At 41.9% G+C, this 17,039-nt stretch overlaps 1 protein-coding gene and 2 non-coding genes across 3 annotated transcripts in view; 2 read left to right on the forward strand and 1 right to left on the reverse strand.

Annotated features, from left to right (window-relative positions):
- Positions 1-452: 452 nt before the first annotated feature.
- On the reverse strand, positions 453-526 carry Trnat-ugu. Its single transcript has one exon. It is a non-coding gene; the product is annotated as a tRNA-Thr (tRNA).
- A 2,183-nt stretch (positions 527-2,709) lies between these two features.
- The window catches only part of LOC124711584, a 445,273-nt gene continuing 430,943 nt past the window's right edge, over positions 2,710-17,039 (forward strand). Inside the window, exon 1 of the mRNA XM_047241731.1 lies at positions 2,710-2,791. The gene's annotated coding sequence lies outside the window, so the exon portion shown is untranslated. The remainder of the gene's footprint in view (positions 2,792-17,039) is intronic.
- Positions 15,062-15,145, forward strand: Trnas-gga. The gene is given in 2 exon segments: positions 15,062-15,101; positions 15,111-15,145. It is a non-coding gene; the product is annotated as a tRNA-Ser (tRNA).

Raw genomic sequence — 17,039 nt, forward strand, 5'->3', positions numbered from 1 at the left:
CAGGCAACGCCGGTCAACTGCTGTTTGTGTATGAGAAATCGGTTGGAAACTTTCCTCATGTCAGCACGTTGTAGGTGTCGCCACCGGCGCCAACTTTGCGTGAATGCTCTGAAAAGCCAATGATTTGCATATTAGAGCGTCTTCTTCCTATCGGTTGAATTTCGTATCTGTAGCACGTCCTCTTCGTGGTGTAGCAATTTTAATCGCCAGAAGTGTACATCTATCCCCCTCCCCTCCCCTCACGGAGGTTTACCAGCGATCTTTTTTCCCGCAAATCGTACGCGACTGGGACAGTACACAAAGTACTCTCCGCAGCACTCCCTAACGTGGTTTGGGGAGTAAGACGTAGATGTAGATGTTGACATTGTTGCAGCTTTAATTTTACGATGAAATGAACACCCTTAGCTACTTACAGACGTTGACATACGTCAACGGGGACAGATGAAAATGTGTGCCCCGACCGGGACTCGAACCCGGGATCTCCTGCTTACATGGCAGACGCTCTATCCATCTGAGCCACCGAGGACACAGAGGATAGCGCGACTTCAGGGATTTATCTCTGGCACGCCTCCCGCGAAACGTATTATCCCGCAGTACATTCGTAGTGCCCCCGCCCATTATACTCATTACTCGCGGCGCGTTGCCGATTCCCGTAAGAGTTCGGGCACTGTTTGTGCATTCGCACAGAAGAAGGAGATGGTCAAGAGGCTGGTGGGCCTTATATATATATATATATATATATATATATATACAGGGTGTTTCAAAAATGACCGGTATATTTGAAACGGCAATAAAAACTAAACGAGCAGCGATAGAAATACACTGTTTGTTGCAATATGCTTAGGACAACAGTACATTTTCAGGCGGACAAACTTTCGAAATTACAGTAGTTACAATTTTCAACAACAGATGGCGCTGCAAGTGATGTGAAAGATATAGAAGACAACGCAGTCTGTGGGTGCGCCATTCTGTACGTCGTCTTTCTGCTGTAAGCGTGTGCTGTTCACAACGTGCAAGTGTGCTGTAGACAACATGGTTTATTCCTTAGAACAGAGGATTTTTCTGGTGTTGGAATTCCACCGCCTAGAACACAGTGTTGTTGCAACAAGACGAAGTTTTCAACGGAGGTTTAATGTAACCAAAGGACCGAAAAGCGATACAATAAAGGATCTGTTTGAAAAATTTCAACGGACTGGGAACGTGACAGATGAACGTGCTGGAAAGGTAGGGCGACTGCGTACGGCAGCCACAGAGGGCAACGCGCAGCTAGTGCAGCAGGTGATCCAACAGTGGCTTCGGGTTTCCGTTCGCCGTGTTGCAGCTGCGGTCCAAATGACGCCAACGTCCACGTATCGTCTCATGCGCGCCAGAGTTTACACATCTATCCATACAAAATTCAAACGCGGCAACCCCTCAGCGCCGCTACCATTGCTGCATGAGAGACATTCGCTAACGATATAGTGCACAGGATTGATGACGGCGATTTGCATGTGGGCAGCATTTGGTTTACTGACGAAGCTTATTTTTACCTGGACGGCTTCGTCAATAAACAGAACTGGCGCATATGGGGAACCGAAAAGCCCCATGTTGCAGTCCCATCGTCCCTGCATCCTCAAAAAGTACTGGTCTGGGCCTCCATTTCTTCCGAAGGAATCATTGGGCCATTTTTCAGATCCGAAACGATTACTGCATCACGCTATCTGGACATTCTTCGTGAATTTGTGGCGGTACAAACTGCCTTAGACGACACTGCGAACATCTCGTGGTTTATGCAAGATGGTGCCCGGCCACATCGCACGGCCGACGTCTTTAATTTCCTGAATGAATATTTCGATGATCGTGTGATTGCTTTGGGCTATCCGAAACATACAGGAGGCGGCGTGGATTGGCCTCCCTATTCGCCAGACATGAACCCCTGTGACTTCTTTCTGTGGGGACACTTGAAAGACCAGGTGTACCGCCAGAATCCAGAAACAATTGAACAGCTCAAGCAGTACATCTCATCTGCATGTGAAGCCATTCCGCCAGACACGTTGTCAAAGGTTTCGGGTAATTTCATTGAGAGATTACGCCATATTATTGCTACGCATGGTGGATATGTGGAAAATATCGTACTATAGAGTTTCCCAGACCGCAGCGCCATCTGTTGCTGAAAATTGTAACTACTGTAATTTCGAAAGTTTGTCTGCCTGAAAATGTACTGTTGTCCCAAGCATATTGCAACAAACGGTGTATTTCTATCGCTGCTCGTTTAGTTTTTATTGCCGTTTCAAATATACCGGTCATTTTTGAAACACCCTGTATATATATATATATATATATATATATATATATATATATATATATATATATACTAAGATGGTATCTGTTCTTTCGGACATGTCCGAAAGAACAGATACCATCTTAGTATATATAACTTTAATTTTCTACTTGTTGGCTACGAACGGGGTACTTGACCAGTGGGTGATGCACTATACGAAGAGGAAGAACTCTGCTATAGCTGACCGCGTACGTGGGCTGGCGGATTGATGGTTCCGCTAACAGGGGGTAGCGAGGGATGTCCGCGCGTGTAGGTGTCGACGCGTAGGCGGAGGCGTGCGCAAAAGTTGGCGACCCACTTCAGCGCGCATGCGCGGCGCCCCGGCGCCCGGCGTGGCGGAAGCTATAAACGGCGTCGCGACGCTGCCGAAGCCCAGAGGAGCGCCCAGCGCCGGACCGACGCCGCCCCACACTCACCGACGCCACCCCACAGCGTCCGCCCCCGCCGATCTCGCAGAGGACGCCCGGCACGGTAAGACGCGCGCTGTCTTCCCCTGTCTGCACGTCACTTTCTCACGCTTTAATATACGTCCGCTGCTCACGAGGGGACCGACCATACGAACTTACTTTCACCGATTCGATTCATATTGACAGGGGGTGCTGGGTACGACCAGGGCTTCGACCTTTGTAAACAAGGAGACGTATCTCTCAACCGTTTTCGAGAAAAGCGAGTTTGAAAATTTTACGCGTGCTTAAATGCTTTGTATGGTCGCTTGTATTTAAGGAATCCGTAGCTGCGCGAGGAATGGCTTAGGTTCAAAGTCCGAGGCCTCTGAATCGAAACTCGCTGTCGGTTTTCTTTTCATTCCAACGTAATTCAAACAACAGATTCATTATGACGGTGAAAGTTATCAATATTTAATGATTCATTTATTACTTTAATAACCTTTGTCTTGAAAAATGAAGAAAAAATTTCTTTCATAAGGAGACTGTAAGTTATAAAAGATATACGAGCACTTTCACTCAAATCAGGACCGTCATTTGTTTATTTAAATTATTGTACCTATATCTGCGTAATCTACGGAGTACTGCACTTATCAGGATGAGAAATATCGTGGAAATGCAGAAAGGAATAATTATTGCGAAACACAACACATGGAATGGACGCCAAAGTTTTGAATGTGAGTGGTTTTTGCAATGCGTGTACTGAAAAACAAGCTTGGTCTTCATTCATAAACAGTTCTCGGGCATCCGTAATTTAGCAGCGTACCACGCATATCGAAGCTTATCATCGAATATTGGTGCAGACAACAGAATTTTAATGTTAACTTCTCTACAAGCTCTCCGTTCTGTTCGATAATGTACGCGCAATTTTCTAGCTGTTCTATGAGGTTCCACACATACCTGTAAAAAAAAAAAAAAGTGCGGTGCAAAGCTGCAACAGGTGAATACATTTTGGGGGAATTACTTTAATGCTGCATCCTGGGCAGACGATCACCATGTTGAAAAGCTTCGTCGTGCAAACCTGGATTCCTTTACTCTCCACATGAACCGAGAAGCGAGAGAAATTCTTGTTTCCTCACTCATGGCTCAAAACATCGGTTAGAAAATTCTTCTATACTGTTGTCATGAGTCTGCCGGACTTAGAAGGCGCTATCGTAACATTCTTGTATTTGCGTGCGTGCTCAGAAACTGATTTTGTTGCTCTTCGTCCAAATGAGCCAGTGGTCTCTTGCAAGCAGACGAAGACCCTAGGTAGTAATATTATGGATAAAATGACACCTTGCTGTGCAGTGTAAAAATGTTTTACGTCGTTAGAATTACGTGGGAATAAAAAAAAGGTACCGGCAGCGAGATTCGATCCAAGCTACTCGCACTTACGAAACTAAATGCTTATTCACTCAGCTGCAGTACTAGCGGCCATACATTTAAAGAGTTTAAAGTCCCAAAGCAACGTCGGGAAGATACTTTCGTAAAGCTAGGAATAATCCCAACTATAGAGCTGACAAATCAAATGGGAAAATTAAAAATGTGTTCTGCAGAACAAAAGGACAATTTGGTGGCACATCTAAAGTAATTGGAGAGCAGGCTCTTTAATCCAACGATGAAACACCTCATTGTCCGATCTTTAACCTATAAAAGTAGCAGAAAGGAATAACTTACCACATAGACTAGTCAAAGAAACGCACGACTGGGTTATAGGAATTATCAATAAGCGACCTACAGGAGCTGTTCGCTAACGATAAAATGCATTTGGTACACGAGCGATCGTATTCAATAAAATAACAGTAACAGCAATTAGGCATTAAGCATTAAAAAGAATTCTAAAAATTTTTAAATGACTTTAAAATAAAGGTCTCTTGAAATTACTGCAACAGCCGCCTTTTGTTTTGTTCTTCAGTTTGTCGTTATTACATTTCAGGATTCGAACCGCCTAGCGATTCATCAACAGATTTTACATATTTATTAATTGTCTGCAGCAGTGTGAGAGTCGTGTAGCTGTCGCAAGATGTTTAAACGAAACATGTGAGCACTAAGTGTGGCGAGAATTATTCACATTATGAGATAGATTTTGTTGCTTTACTTACAGAGAATAGTATTCGTTGGTGGATGCTGGTGTACACAGCATTGTGGAAAACATAATGAACGTTTTCCAGCGACATTAATTGCACTACGCTTAGCCACAGGTAGCGCATTCCACATGCTGTAGAAGACGTAAATAAACCAAAGAGTATGGCTAAAGTTATGTCAAAGAAATTGTGTTAGCGCAGAGAGCTCTTTCTTCACGTCTTGTAATAAAGACTGGTGTCAGTAAGTATGTATCTATTTGTTTATTGTAAAATAACATGTGGTAATATGGCAAAATTGACATGTGCTATTTATAAAATCTATGAAACAATGAGTTTGGAAGCTAATACAACTACAATATTGGCACTGCAATTGCGATTCACATTTCATTTGTCATTGGTTAATTAATATTGATCAACACTTATGAAATTAACAATAAACATCACAGATTTTTTTAAAATTTTAATAATGAACTTTTAAGCTGGGTGACATGTGGAAGGAGGAGTGTATGTATGTATGTATGTGTGTGTGTGTGTGTGTGTGTGTGTGTGTGTGTGTGTGTGTGTTTGTGTGTAGGTGTGTGTATACTAGAAGGAGAAAGAGATTGTTGAGTAGGTGTGCCATTATGGGAGAGACAGGGGGGAGGGGGGGGAGAAGAGAGAGAGAGAGTGTGTCGAAGGGAGACATTTTTTGTGAGTTATTTGATTTTTCAAGAGTAATGATTCTTTGAAATTTTAGAAGAATGGGTTATTTGCTAAATCTATTTGTTCATTTAAGCTGGTGTTGGGAGACTTATTCTTGAAACTTCCTCGCAGATTAAAACTGTGTGCCCGGGTGAGACTCGAACTCGGGACCTTTGGCTTTTGCCTTTGCCCACGAAAGGGAAAGGTCCAGAGTTCGAGTCTCGGTCCGGCACACAGTTTTAATCTGCCAGGAAGTTTAATATCAGCGCGCACTCCGCTGCAGAGTAAAAATTTCATTCTGGAGACTTATTCCTATGAGCGAAAATTTCTAACTGTTCCAGGAGATCAACTTTTATTCCTTTGTCTACAGTGTGTAGGACTTCAAAATATTCTCTTGATGTTACCAGTACCGATTTTGTTGAAAATTCTCAATTCCTTAGTCTAAATTGTTCATTAAACAATTTTGCCTTAGTTTTAAGATGACATTCCTAATAATTTCAGCGTTTACGCAATAATGTCACAAAAAATTGTCTTATACCGCTCTTTCCAAGGGTGAGGCAGAACGGGAAATATGCAGGCATTTCTTTGAAAATGTAAAAGCACATAACATACAGGTTTAAGTGATTTTTAACTAAGGTACGTTAGGTTGTAATGCAAAGTGATACTATACACCTTTAAGAAGTGTTTTTTTGTGTTCCTTTATTTTATAAATTTTTTTAAAGAGTAAGTATCTCTTTCCGGCCTGAGTTCCCCTATAGTACTTGTGAATTAATCAGCTTTTTTTGTTAACCATAAATACCATTAGGATATATTAGCAGTGTTCAGTTTTTTTTATTAACCACAGATAACATTAGGGAGTATCAGCAGAGGCATATAAGTGATTCCCTAGATCCCTGTAGGTCAACAGCACGAGAGGGATTTCTGAGTGCAAAGCAACACAACAGAGTTTTTCGGTGAACTTACGTCCTGGCGACACCTCAGTTTATTATCCAACTGTATACGGAGGATCCCGCACTTGAAGCAGCATCCAGCGTTTGCCAATTGATCCCTAATTCTGTTACCTATATTTGTTTGCAGTACGAGACCTTCTTATTTGTACACACTGTACATTCCGTACACAAGCATCCCGCTGCGTAGGAGTTAGCACGAATCCTGAGATAAAGTTCCACAGCGTTATCAGTTATCCTCGTCTGTCTAAGAACATAGGTGACATGGTTATAAACCGGCTCAGTTACGAAACGGTAGTTTCTCTTAGCATCTGCTGAAAATAAATAACGGTTCTGCTGTTTGAGTAGGTTGTCGCTTTTTACTTGCGCTCATTGCCCTTCCCAAATAACTTTTTAAGATAATGATTCTGAATTTTTTAATTTTGAGGCATTTAAAATCTTTCAACAATATATTTATACTTCTGTGATAGAAATTTTACATTTACAAGTTATGGCCATGTCCTAATTTACTCAAGAAATATATAACTATGAGCTATTAACTTTAAATTTGCTCTACTGAGAAAGTTTTGGCTTACACTCCTTGGCAGCCAACCTATCGAAACGTCTGCTCTAATCTACCAAATGTAAGCAAATACATGGCTCAAGTACGGTTCGTGTGTTCACATGCGCGCTTGAAGCCCATCAGTCCGTGCTCTGCTGCTGTACCCTTCGGACAAGCAGTTCGTGGAGGTAGTTAGACTTTCACGATGTACGCGCTGCCCGAAAAAGAAGTGAACAGAAATTTCCGAGATTAGGAAAAGACAAAATAGTGTTTATTGCACACTCCGAAATAGGTTTTAATCCATCGGTGGTTGGCTGGAATATGGATCAAAGTCCTCATTGGTGTAGCCATTATGCAAGAATAGGTACTCGAGTCTGATTAACATCGTAAGTAAGAGCTATTTCTAACACTGGATCTTATAAAGAGGTTTTAGAACACTTGCTGCCAACCTGCACCCATCTGACACACGCACCGTCCTTTGTCACTGCTGGTCACACAATCCTCACATCCTGCATACAGGTATGTTAGCAAGCCCTTCCTCCCACTCCAGAAGTACGATCCCTACCGACGCCAGCTACATTCCAGTTATTTACCTAAGGCAACTTTTACAGGCTGTAATGTCTTACATACTGGTCTGATCTGGAACGGATCCCTCGTGACCGATCAGTACTCAAATTTCGACTGTACAAGTGTTTTCTGAACCACCTATTTCGGACTTTACCCCGAACAGTTACCCAATACGCCAAGAATGATTCGATGCTTGACATTAACCTTACCTTCAGCTAGTCTATACTATCGTTCAACTTCATGTCCCCACTTATAGTTACCCATGGTCTTTCTCGTATGTGATTGACTCAAATTGTGTGTCAGAAGCCGCGTAGTCATTGCTGCCTCATGTTTTTCTATGAATGGGTTACTTCAAATTTCCCTACATAAAGAGCTAGTTGCAAGTCTTCGTATCAGACGGATATTTTGCCTTGTCTAACGAAAAATTGCTACAGTTTATATCGAATGTATTTATTTATCTTGACAAGGCTAGGGTCATCAGGCACTGCCTTACGAGTAACCTGACGTTCCGCGTATTTTACATTATCTTCACAACGGCAAAAATAACAAGACTTAACATTAACTGAAGTTTCCTTTGGTGCTTGGCAGAACGGAATAACAAAATTAAGAAGGAAACCTCTTCCCAATCTCCTGTAAAATTACCTTTATTTGGTCACGAACGGGCTTTCGGCTTCTTAGGCCATCTTCAGGTGACAGCTGAATGTCCCGACCATAGATAAACGTTATGTGCGACTTACACATATATTATTTATACAGGAGACGAAAAACTGATATATTTTTGCATAGGAAAACATTGTATTTTTTATCACTTAAAAATGATTACAATAACCGAGAAATTAATTTACTGTGTAAATGTAGTATTTGTAACCGAAAACAAAGGGGAAAAAGGAAACTGAATCTGACCACATAATAAGCTGAGTTCTGTAGCATGTGTTTGTTCATTTCCAGTATTTCGAGTAGGGTCATCTTTCTGCTTTTCTTAACAGAAAGTAAAACTTCACATTCTACATCACGCGACTGGTTTTGTTAAAAGATGATCAGCAAAGGTTGACCGTTTCTTCCTCAACCTGCAGCTTTTCTCATGCCACAATTCTGCCTGACAGACCAGTGTATACTACTGCATACTGCTTGCATGTGATCTGATACACACTAATCTGTGCCAAGGATTGCAGTTTTTCTCTACTATTGAATAAACATTTTGACATGCTATTGTTATTATAAGATGCAGACACGTAGTTGCGTGACAGTAACTTTTTTGCAAGGTTGTCTGAAATGTTGCCAGTATATGGGCTCTGCACACCAGGATTTGTAACTACTGACCCATTACTGTTGGCTAGAATACAGAATTGGTGTAATTTTACGCAGTTTCCTTTTTCGTAGTCTATCATCAGTCAGAGAATAGTTATAGCTATTGCTGGAAGCGATATGTTTGATGGTCTGCAGTTCTGTTTCAAAGGCTGATTCAGACCATGGAACAAATGTGATGGGAAGCTGCATGTTTCTGGCTGTGTGGATGCTGAGAGCTAGCAATGATTATCGTATCTGCAGCTGTCTTTCTCTTTAATGCTAAATGTATGTCTTCTTCTACTAATATCTGTAGTAAGGTCCAAGAAATTTATAGAAGATTCTCCCAGCTCCATTGTAAACAAAATTTCCTGATGTTGCGAGTGTAAATGTTGTAGGAATGTATCTATTTGTCTACTGATATCATTCTACAAACACAGCGCATCATCCACATATCTGAACTAGCACTTAATTTTGCAATTCAGCGGCTCTTTCTGCAAGAAAAGTTGTTCAAAAGCGTTAACTTTAATAAGGATACAACGCTCAGAAAGAAAATAACATAAATAGTGGCACGTAGTAGTAGTTACAGTAGGAAAAAACACAATATGTATTAGCCCAAGAAAAGTAGCACAATAAAGACAGGTTAAAGTCAGGTATATTTAAACGAAGGTTGTGAAAAATCTGTCAGACTTCTAGCTTTTGACCTTCGTAGAAAAGATGAAGAGTCATTCCAGAATCTACAAATACTCTTTAACCCTCTAAGTACCACTTCTTTAGAGAGCGACATAATGAAAAATACCCTCCCTCATAAACCTTGTACTGATTCCCAGAATAAAAACGCAACTGTCAGATGCTCTCAAATTTCTTCTACTTTCACCTGATTGGACCTGATATTAAATCTCTCCTACCACCCCCTCCTCTCCTCCTCTTGATTTCTAACGAGTTTATATTATCTTAACGTGTTTGAAAGTGTGCCTTCGTCGTTAAAAAATTTTAATCAGTATTTGAACTATGTCCTGTAAACCGATTATTTGAAATTCTGTGTGCCTGTACCACTCTGATTACCGAGTAATATAACACTTCAAGCTCACGTAAACCCACGACGACGACGGCTCAAAAATTATAGACTAACTCATCGTCAATGTGTAAGAAAGACGTTCCACTACGCAGTTACTAAATATGTTTATCTGCATAACGGTAGCTTGATTTTCAAATCATAAAAATTCATCCGTGGTTGTACAAATAACATACATGTTCCAGATCAGAGCAATACCACGTCTACAGTCATGGAAACTGTACAAACGCTCATAAAAAATGGTTCCTTGTACATATATGATGTAAGAAACACCGATAGTCAATTTCAGAATAATGAAGTAAGACGCGTATTGCGTGAACACATAAGAATTAGTTCCAATCGTGTATCCCGATATAAAGGCTCCTTTGAAAAAAAAAAGTTGTTTACTACTACTACTAGGCTAATTACTGTTTACCTGTACAGGATCTTTATACTGAAATGTTTCCCACACCACCTTGTATTGTCTTTCTAGGTGTGTGAGTAACTGTATGTTCACTGTTGTGGGTAAATACATTCAGCGTACACAGGGCGATGTGTGAAACTGATAACGATTACACGCTTCCGCTGTTGTAGAAATCTGCTCCAGCTGCTGCAGATACCGTGTTGAGCTGAAAGTGGTAACCAAAGTACGGAGAAATATTCTTCGGGGCTCTGTTGCATAGAAATCAGATTGCTTTCAGTTCTGAGAAATGTCCAGGTACAATTGTGGCTTTGAATGATCCATGAAGTGACTTCTTGTCCGAAGAAAGCATCGAACTATTTCACTAGAATTGAACGCTCCCGTCGGAACTATTCTCAAGCTGGTATTTATTATTAACTCACAATAGAAGTATACGCTAGTTGTAGAATAGCCTTGAAATGAACAATATTTTATTGTTCTATTAACTGATTTCCTTCCATATACACATATATTTTACAATGTGAATGAAAATCTCGCAATGGCGTCGATTTTTACATCACAAGAATGGCTCTCTTCTTGTAAAATTACTCTTAAAAAGAACAAAAGCTCTATATCCTAAGAATAATTATGTGAGCGCTGACCGCCACAGAGTAATAAACAATATCTTTGTCTCTCTCTCTCTCTCTCGCACTGTCACAGCAAGTTACGCAGCACACCGACCGGTCACAAAGGCAGGTACCTTGCCAGGATGCTTCGCCCCCACTTGTTGCACTTGCTTTCTAATGAACTACATTCTACTTGGATGTTAACGAGCGACGTGGTGCGGTGGTTAGCACAAGGCATTATCTTGCTCGAATATTCTTTTTCGGCTCTTTACAAAATTTTATTCTGAGTGCTTGTGTTTGCGCTCTTGATGCTGTGTATTCGTCACCAACTGAGACTATTTTGTGTTCGACCGAAGAATTGGTGCAAAACTGACCAAAAAAGAAGTCTCCCACCTTTACGGTCGATGTGTTTGGGATAGTGAGTGTACGCGGCCTCTCCATTGCAAGCCATTACCAAATTACGTCATTGTTTCTACCCATACGCGAGACAGTGTGATGCGCCCCAAAAAGTCATACCAGCTTGCCCTGTCCAGTACGTAAAATATTTTACGTAAGAGAGGAACGCACACAAATTCACGAGGGTACTCCAACCACTGTAGTGCATACCGTAGGTCAGTCAACAGAAGTGATTTACTACTGAAATCTTCTGCGGTTGCTATGTGAATGACAGTGTTGTCTTGAAGCCAGGTTTCAACGATCACCTACTCGTGGCGTGACCTGAAGATGAATCGGACTCAGAATTTGTATTCTCATATAAAAATATTCCGTTCCATGGAGATTAAGGCTTTCGCTAAAGCATTGTACTGCAGGGAACTGCTCGAGGAGATGGGTCCGTGGAAGATTGTTGAAGTCGAGACAGTCATTAGTAACAAATATATAGTAATCGAACTCAATACAATCTACAAAGCAAAATACGTTATACGACGTCAAACACGTACTAATAGAATTATTAAACTGTTGCTCTAAAAGGCTGTTGAACAGAGGTCGTAGCTCTCGTACAATAGTAAGAGTACACTTCAGTCATATGCGGAAAGATCGCGAACCTTTAAAAATGGATTACAAACACCCTCAACCCCATTAAAAAGTTTATTTCGATTACTGGTTTCGGCCAGTATGTGAACATCCTCAGACCCTTATAACCTGAGCCTACGAGGTGGCTGTGAATGGAGCAAGTGTTGTGACTCCACGAACGTCAACTGCTGACTGCTAATTGATAATGATTGAAATAAATGATTATTGCGGTCGAGACTGTTTGTAATCCTTTTTTAAGTACTTTTATCCAGACCGTTGTTTATCCTCGAAAAATGTTCTCAAAAATTACTATCACGAACCTTATTTTTTTGGTAGGAACACAAATTTTCATGATTAATCCTTACGGAACTGTAATCAATATACGTTCCTCTTATCAGTAATATGGCTTGACTCTTATCTATAACTATCATAGATTGTTTGTGACTGGTGCTGTTGCCTCCCTAATACATATTAGGGGTATGGTTGATAAGTACGTAAATGAGTTGCAACAGCAGCGCCCATTGTGAAGTTAAGCAGTGATTTAAGTTTAAGGCACTCAAGCTTTCATGTGTCAAGTAGTAATTTTGTATGTAATGTATGAGGACTAAATCATACATTTTGATATTCTAAAAGTACTGGTTACGGCCTGTTTACTCGAAACTTTGCAGCAGGGGCAGACTTACAAATCCGACGCATAAACACACATATTTTCTACGTGCTTACTAATGTTAAAAATATTCCATGGCTTAATTTTCATGCGCGATCTCCATTTGAAACGTAACTTCATTAGTAAGATTCTAGTATAGATTTTTTCCTCATTCAGGTACTGTCAAATGTAGAACGCTGATTACGAGTGAGATTAGCTATTGTCGTGTATCTCCGCTTGTGAGTGTCATTTTTGAAGAGTTGGTGTTTTCTTGTAACTTTAGGAGAAGTGAAATAAATGCAGATGTTTACGGAAACAGTGTAGACTCTAGCGGGCTTATATAACAGTTTTTATCGTATATTTACTCTGCCAGTATGACAAAGTTGCTCCCTGCTACGCAATGTTCATTGCGTCGTGGTTCATTGTAAATAAAGAGGGTTTGCTCGACCGGTCTGCTTTAATGCCCGCTGATATTCAGCAGGGTTAACTGGTGTCGTTTCCCCTCCCACTCTCCCCAGAACCCGGCAATAACTATTCATTATACTCCTGCACTAAGAGGACAAAATCCATATTTAGCGTACCGCATACTATTGGAAAGAATGTGGAAAGTATTAAGCGCTGTAATAACGGATAAAGTAACCGTACACGGTACGTTGTCAGTTATATACGACGAAACAGCTAATAGAAATTGGAAATTTGTGGTAAGGTCTTATGGGACCAAACTGCTGAGGTCATCGGTCCCTAAGTCTGCACACTGCCTAATCTAACTTACACTAACTTACGCTATGAACAACACACACACACACACACACACACACACACACACACACACACACACACACATGCCCGAGGGAGGACTCGAACCTCCGACGGGGGGGAACCGCACGGACCGTGACAAGGCGTATCAGACGGCAATGACCGTGAAAATGAATCGCTACAGCCCCTCAATATCCACATGTTACAATCTGGTGCTACTGGACATAGTCCTTGAAGGTGAAGCACTTTCTTTTCCGGCAGTGTAGGTCCATTAAAAACAATAACGGTATCATAATTCGGCAGCTTTAAACGTTAAGCAATTATTTGCTCACGTCATCAAAATTCGCCTTATTTTTGTCTATAACTTACTGAAAATCGTATACTGATACGGTCAGCACTTCTGGCTACATTTGACTGCACTCATTTACGCCCAAACCTCCAGGTATCAGACACTCAGATCGGTATCAAACGTTGCACGTCGACAGAGTATCAACCAAAACAGCGATTTAGTTCGTGTTATGTGCTGTCGTCCAGTAGAACATGCTTAGACGGTAATTAAAAGTAGCACCAGAACTACGGAATACAGAAAAAAAGTATCTGTGCGTGATAGTTTTACATATCTCTCGCGGTTTGAGGCTCTATGTCACACATTTCGCGGCCCCTCCCGCCGGAGGTACGATTCCTCCCTCGTGCATGGATGTGTGTGTGCGTTGTTCTTAGCGTAAGTTAGTTTGGCGTAGTTTAAGTACAATGTAAGTCTATGGACCGATGACCTCAGCAGTTTGGTCCCATAGGAATTCACACACAGACACACACACACACACACACACACACAGATCTCTCGTGGGTGGGTTAATAAAGAATTTAGGTGGACTGTAGAAGTTCTGTAAGCAGAAATCGATAGGTCACCGGTTCGAATCCAGCCAGAAGGAAACATATTTATAGCTGTACCTCGGCAGAACAGTTGATACACAAACTAACGACTGTTGTTCGCGCGGCACGGGAATTCTCCTTCCCCGTACTGAATCTTCGCCTGGACGACGGTCAACCAAGGAGAAGCCCGAAGGCTTGACGCGCCATGAGACGATTATGATTATTCATAGACACAAAATGAGTAATTTATGACTGGCTCAATATTAATACTGTAATTAGTTGTATTCTGCACAATACAGTTTGTATGTATGTCTTGCACTTCTGAAAGTTGTGTAATACGTGGCATTACTTTGCACGCTGTGGTGACAAATAAACCAAATTGACATGTTAAAAAAAAAGAAAAAGAAAAAAAAATAGAGCGTGACGTTGTTGTATCAAAGGTCCTGCGTTCAAACCCCACGAATGACAGTTTGTTCTAACTGACTGCGATTGAAACTGTTATATGGGACTTTTCGGAGTTTGTAGCAATGTTCTTTTGACGGTCTGCTTTCGCTTCTTTAGTTGAAAGTAACAAACCTATAGAGTATATTTGTATAGATAAGAGTCGTGTTCTGTCGGACATATGCGTCTCAGGTCACCAGCCGCTTTGTTTTGGGGTCGTCCCACCATTCGCCGGCCAGAGTGGCCGAGCGGTTCTAGGCGCTACAGTCTGGAACCGCGCGACCGCTGCGGTCGCAGGTTCGAATGCTGCCTCGGGCATGGATGTGTATGATGTCCTTAGGTTAGTTAGGTTTAAGTAGTTCTAAGTTCTAGGGGACTGATGACCTAAGCAATTAAGTCCCGCCGGCCGGGGTGGCCAAGCGGTTAAAGGCGCTACAGCCTGGAACCGAGCGACCGCTGCGGTCGCAGGTTCGAATCCTGCCTCGGGCATGGATGTGTGTGATGTCCTTAGGTTAGTTAGGTTTAAGTAGTTCTAAGTTCTAGGGGACTGATGACCATAGAAGTTAAGTTCCATAGTGCTCAGAGCCATTTGAACCATTCGTCCCACCATTCTTCTCCGTTGGCCCACCCGCAGAAGGTGGTTATTTGTGAACTGGGTGGTCCGTTTTTCCCTTGTGGAGTTGGGGAGGGTTAGAGCAATCTGCGGTTCGGGTTGTTCAGTAATCCCCCTGTCAATCTGCCATACGTTAATAGCTGCCTCTGTCATGTTTGTCGGATTCGTTGTTAACGAATTTATAGAATTAAGGTGTAAAGGCCGAATTCCTGAAATATATTTTTATCTTGCGTATCATCTTGCGAGGCGGTATATGTGTAATCTAGAGCATGTTGTATATTTTATGTAAGTCTGAATTTCTTGGGTTTTATTTAAATAGTCATTTTTATAAAGTTGCCACCCTTCTACCGTAAAAAGCTCTCCGTCTTCAGGCCACAAGTGGCCCATCGGGACCATCCGACCGCCGTGTCACCCACAGTTAAGGATGCGGATAGGAGGGGCTTGTGTCAGCACACCGCTCTCCCGGTCGTTACGATGGTTTTCTTTGATCGGAGCCGCTACTGTTCGGTCGAGTAGCTCCTCAATTGGCATCACGAGGCTGAGTGCACCCCGAAAAATGCCAACAGCATATGGCGGCCTGGGTGGTAATCCATCCAAGTGCCGGCCAGCATTTAGCTTCGGTGATCTCACGGGAACCGGTGTATCCACTGCGGCAAGGTCGTTGCCCTTCCACCATAAGAGTCCCTTAAAAAAAATTGCACTTTCGATGGCAAATAATTTCTTAGTGTGAGTGTTTGTACCATTTCCATCCCATTTACGGGATGCATAGTTAATATGTTTGTATGAGTTGTTAAAATTTTTAGTTTAAAGTAATCTGGTGTGTTGCAGATTTGCACCAGTGTAGTCTTTCAGAGGTTGTTGTGAGCGGTCGTGACTATGGCCGTGTTGAAAGGGAGCGGCAAGCTTCTCAGCACGAAGGCTCGCTCATACTGTCAATATTGTTCTTTCTGCGTCTAAATAAAATTGTAACTTGATATTTCGAGGGTGCTTTTCTGCTTATAAATATTAAATCTGTTTTCGAAAAGGCTTTTATAAATAAAATTCCCATTTGTTAAAGGTAATTTCATTTTCATCCGTTACTACCTGGCAACTACTTCCACGCTCACCTAGTGTGATTAAATGTGTTAATGTTCTTCACGAATCGCTAGCAAATAAAGTAAATTCTTTAAGAAAAGATTTTGAAAGTAAAGTTACGGTTCAATGTCACTTTTAATTGAAGTTTACGACCGTCCTGCAGGACGACAGCACAGAGCACGGACTAAATCGGAGTTTTGGCTCTCACTCTGTCTGCACACAATGTTTGGTACCGATCTGAGTGTCTGACACCCAGAGGTTTGGGTGTTAGCTTTTCCATCTTTAACTACAAACGGCTACGAGAGTCAAGAGATCAGATCACAAAGTTTTTGTACCATCCTTGAGGATGACTGGTTCTTTTTTTTTATTTAAATGGCTTCGAATATGTCGCTCCGCACAATGAAATTAAAAACAAAATAATTATTCGTGTAAAACTACGCGCCAACTTTGTCAACCGGGTAGCGTGCGAGGTCCTCTTTGGAAAGCTGCCACGCCGTCGGCTTTCCCTGCGGAACCCGACGAGCACCCGTCAGCACCCCGCCGCCGCCTAAAGCCGCCACTCCTTCCCCGAGATGGCTCTCAGGTGGCGTCCACCGCCACATAAGGCGACCCAGCCATTAGTCCCAGAGCTCTGGCGAGCGTTTCTTTTACGCCTCTCACCCTGAGCTGACTTGTCGCCGGAGAAATGCCAACCTA

This window comes from Schistocerca piceifrons, chromosome 8 (assembly GCF_021461385.2).
Source record: "Schistocerca piceifrons isolate TAMUIC-IGC-003096 chromosome 8, iqSchPice1.1, whole genome shotgun sequence".
NCBI classification, from domain to species: domain Eukaryota; kingdom Metazoa; phylum Arthropoda; class Insecta; order Orthoptera; family Acrididae; genus Schistocerca; species Schistocerca piceifrons.